Below are 5438 nucleotides of genomic sequence, written 5' to 3' on the forward strand. Positions count from 1 at the left end.
TACTAAATTTTTTTTTTAAATATTAAATCTTTCTATTCTTCATATCACTGACGTGTTTACAATTATCACATGTGTTAACTTAAGTCTTAATATCCTTAAGTTGTTCGGCAAAAAGAAAAAAAAAAAAAAGTTGTCACAAAAGAGAGTTTGTGTTAAGTTTTTTGCAAAATGAAAGTAAACAGTGAAATAATGATTCATGAATTAAAAAAAAAAAATTTATCTATACATATTTATCTTGTGCTGTTGTAATTTACATATAATTTTGCATTTATATGTTCATTTACTTTAATTCAGATGTTTATAACTTAATAATGAAATCTATAAACAAGGTAAGTAAAACAATCATATTTCTACCATTCAAAAAGTCACAATTTCTTTTTTATGAAAAAGGCATTTTACATTTCCTTGGAATTATTTTTAATTTTTTTTTTATAAAACCTTTGACATGCTACTAACCTAACCACTTCATACATTAAAAATATTTAAGGCTCATTATTATTTCCATTAATATATTATGGATATCTTAATTGATTGAGACCAAACTAGAGAAATGCCTTTCATATTTTCTTGAAAATTCAGAAGGAAAAAAAAACCTTTGACATACTACTAACGTGACTATATCTATAACTATTTAAACCATCCATGATATCTATTTTTATTGATAACCATAAAATTTACAATAGCAAGTGAACATACAAAGTAATAAAGAATAATGAAGGAAGAAAAAAAATAAATGAGATCAAACGTCAATTAATAACCGTTATTTGGAAAATAAAAAAGGTGGTCTAGAGGAATAAGAAAAAATAAAGATGGCTATACAAAGGACATTGAAAACTTTATGTGCAATAAAATCAACCATTACATTCAGTTAATTAAATCAATAATCAACAATTAAATATTATAATACAAAATTTAAACTTAAGACTAATCAAACTCTAACTAGGGAAATTATATAAATAAATATATATATAATATAATCTACTTCATACACAAAAATAGTTTTACCTCTTATTTAATGTTTATGTTATGCAAATCTCAACCAATAAATATATGATAATGGAAAAAATGTTATAGACAAGATTATGAAAAATATGGATGAAACTTTTTTTTTTTTTTTAACTCTTTATATAAAGTCTAAGGACTAAAATAATATTTTATCTAAAAAATTAACACGCGCAACGCGCGGGTCTGCGACTAGTTTAAAATAAAAAAGAAAAGAAAATAATGATGATGTAAAAAATTGTAAGAGCTTTAGAGGATTTAGTTTTATATATAGATATATAGATTACCAATAACTAAAATATATAAATAAAAACACAAGATTAAAAAAAAAAAAAAATTTAAACACAACACTATACAAGCCAGCGCCCCAACCCAGTCAAGAGGATGCCAGACAAGATGGCACCCACAAAAAACATAAAACAAATCCTACTGCAAAAAAATAAAAACAAAAAACAAACAAAAACAAAAACAAAAACAAAAGCTTGAAGAACGTGGTGAAACGTCCAGCCCACGGCCCAGAGAAAACTTAAGTCTTTAACAAATCTAAAGAAGAGTCTAGAGAAAGGCAGAAAGGCAGAAATCCAAGTACCTCAAAAGTCAAAACCCATTCAGCCAGTTCTGCAGAATCAAAACCCAAACGCAGCAGCAGAAAAAAAAAAATGAGATCTGAGGAAGCTTGGTCTAGGGCCGGCCCTGACAGTGGGAGTGGAGAGAGAGAATGAGAGACGCGGAAAGCATGAGTTGATAGAAAAAAGTAGAGCAAAAATGAGAAAAAGAAAGGTAAAAATTTTATGGGCTGTTTGGTAAACAAACTTTAATAAGCCTTCTCAGTTTTTAAATAATATTATACGTATTTTTACACAATTTTTTATTACACATATTTTCATATATATTTTTAAATAACAAAATACATGTACCAAACACTTCTTTAAGGATTTGAGATTTTTTATTTGTTTTGACAACTTATAATTGAGTATGTTGGGTTTTGATTTTTATTTTTTGATTTTTTTTTGAGAATTTGTGGGATTGCTACTATGTTATTTTTTTTTTTCCTGGTGGATTTACTTTGTTACAATTTTTTTTTTAGATTTTAGTTCAAAATTTTTTTTTAACTTTTTTTTTTGTTTGAAAGTAGAACAAATAAAATTTTTTTATTTTTTATTTGAGAATGTTTCTAATTTTGGTGGAAAGTATTTTTAATTTTTTTATAGATAAACAAATAAGTTTTTTAATTATTATATATATATATATATATATATTTTTTTTTTTTCAGATTAAGGTGTTTCTGAGAGCATCTTGAACTCTCTGAACTGACGTGGCGCTGCCACTGCACACAGATCAAGCTAAGAAGATAACAACAAAGCAACCCTTCTTGAGAAATGTCAAAACAAGCGAAGGTATCAATATAGCATAAGTGAAGAGAACAAGGATGGAATCCACGGACTTGCTTTTGAGGCGGATTCGCGTAGGACAAGGCGACATCACTGGAGTCACCTCGACTTTAGCGGAAGATGCTGAGAAATTGTCATCTGGGGACGTGGGGTAACGTTGTTTGGTAGAGGTCACAAAGTGAACGGATGCTTTTGTTTTATTCAAGCAATTATTCAACATTAATCATGCAAAGGGAATCTTTATCTCAGAGCTGCTAAAAAAAAAAATCTTTTTCTAACTTAAAAAGCTATTTTGTTTATTTTAACCTTTTATTTTATTATACATCTAATATTAAATATTATTTTTTTTATCAATTATTTAAATATCATTTATTTTTTTACTTTTTTACTACTTAAGTCTATCTCTTTAATTTTCATTTAAATAATATTTTTTGGTGTTCACTAGTAAAGTACAATAAATAATTTGAGTTTTGACACTTCACACTTTTGATGCAGTGTGTTTTTTTAGTATTTTTGGTGCTAAAATATTTGAATGCTCCAGAACAAGATTACATGGTANGAAACCTTTTTCTATAGTACCCTTCCGCAATTTTATATAGCCTAATTTAAGGATTCCATTCACGCAAATATTATGAACTCAAATGCATCTTGGGCTCAAATGCTTATTAAATAATATCTTACGCCTTCCAGAATTAATTAGTGAAAGGGGAAGGGCGGGGACGGCCCAACATAATTTGGGGCCTAAGGCGAAAAATTTATGCGGGGCCTTTAATATGTAAATATTAATTAAACAAAATTATTTAATACTAATCAAATTAAGGTTAATTTAATACATTAAATACATAAATAATACCAACTAGATTAATGTTAATTTCATATAGAGAATTGAATATCATAGTTGAACCTATAAATATTAATAAAAAGAAATAAAAATATATTGCGATTGAAAAAGATACTTTATTTTGGATATAAGACAATGCATAGTTAAATAAAATTGTAATCTAATTTTTAATTTTATATTTTGATTTTAAGAGAGAGAGATAGATATTATTTGGTGTATGAATCTGTAGGATATTATTTTACAAAAATCAAAGTCTCAAACTATTAGGAGAGATTAATCTATAATTGATGATTTAACACATTTGCAACATCTTTTTGAAATATTTTAGGGTTTCAATTGAGTTAAGGTCCTATTGGTCTCGTACTTTGAGAGTCTTAATAAAAATAAAAAAGAAAAATGCGCTAATTAAAAGCACTATAAAATGTTCAAAATATAATGTGATATTGTCTCTCATTGATGAACTTCATCAATTTAACTAATGAATGTTTATATCACTTTTTTTGTGATTAATAACATGGCAATTTGTAAGCCAATAGTAATATTTGTAGTATCCTTAACATCACTAATAAAAAAAATGTACAACCTTTAGAAAATATATATATAATTTTATAAAAATTTGGGCCTTTTAACTATGAAAAGTGGGGCTTTTTTTCCTAAGGAAAAATTTGTTTTTTGGTGGGGCCTTAGGCCTAGGCCCAACTTGCCTATGCCTTGAGCCGGCACTGGGGAAGGGGATTACCTGCATCTCAAATCTGGGCAGCTTGTAAGGAAGGGGGTGTAGTGTTTAACAAAGGATTAAAATGTTCAATTTCCAATTGGTAAGCTGTGAGTGTTTGGGAAGATTTCTGGTTGGCTTCAGGCCCTCTTAGGAAACAAATTGAAGTCCCTCTAATGGATGGGGAAGGGATCATCTCTGTTAAGGATTTCCTTTCTAATGATATTGGGATTTCCTTTTTCTTGCCAGTTTACATCGTACAGGAAATTAAAGGGATTCTCCTTGCTTCAGATCCATTGCAGGAAGATTTACACATATGGGATTTTTCTGAGGATGAGAATTTCTCTCTCAAATCGGCCTATGGAAATTTCAAATCCATAGGTGCGATAATATATTAAATCTATGTAAAATGGTAATAAATAATAATAATAAAATTTGAAAAAAAATAAGGACTTGTTTGGGTAACGATATTCTAGTAACGTTTTGTATTTTTGAAAATACGTATAAAAAAAAATGTAGTAACGTTTTGTATTTTCAAAAATACATGTAAATAAAAAAAATGTATAAAAAAATGTGTAATGTTATTTAAAAATTAGAAACTGTTGCTTAAAATACCATACCAAGCCACCCTAAATCTTTCCAATTCCAACCATGTCATGGCATTCAAAAACTTGGGCTGCGTTTAGCAATATGTAAAATATTTCTAGAGTGTAAAATATTTTCAGGTGAAAATATTTTCAAGTATTTTGTTGCATTATGAAAATTATTTTAGAAAATGTTTTCATGTGTTTGGTTGCAGTTTGAAAATGTTATTTTTCTACTAATTTCTCACATTTTTTTAGCTTTCAAAAAAAATTTATAATAGAAAATTTCAATATATAAACTTAAAAGAAACAAAAATAAAAACAAAACCATTCACTAAATTCAAACAATTCGGCCAAATTGAGGGAGGGAGGAAGAGAGAGTGATCAAAAATTGAGGGAAAGGGACAGGTAGATCGAGAAAAAGAGAGATCAGTCATGGGTGGATCATGGGCAACGATCTCGACAATGTTGGGGTGTGATCTCGGCGGCGTGGTCTCGGAGGTGAGGTTGAGTGAGAGAAGAGAAAAGGGAGAAAAGTCACCGGCGTCGAGGGGAAAATGGTAGCGCTGCTCGTTGAAGTGTGGGTGGACCTCGGACTGGCGTCGGTGTGTGGGGTGGAGCTCTGTCTCTCTCTTGTTGGCACGTAGGGTGGAGCTGAAGAGCTTAGCGAGTCAAACCATGTGACGTGTGTGAGCAGTGAAGAATTTCGAAAATGTGTTGAAGGTAAAATGACTCCTGCAATTGTTTTACGGGTCCAAGGGAATTGTTTTACGGTCAACGCAAATATTTTCCGTTTAACTAAATTTTTCATGTGCAACTAAACACACGGGAGAATGTAAAATATTTTCCCAAATCTATTTTCAATTCAAACAAATGTAGCCTTGGCATCCGCATAAAGCAAAAGA

This window comes from Quercus suber, unplaced genomic scaffold (genome assembly GCF_002906115.3).
Source record: "Quercus suber isolate HL8 unplaced genomic scaffold, Cork oak 2.0 scaffold_244, whole genome shotgun sequence".
Lineage (NCBI taxonomy): Eukaryota > Viridiplantae > Streptophyta > Magnoliopsida > Fagales > Fagaceae > Quercus > Quercus suber.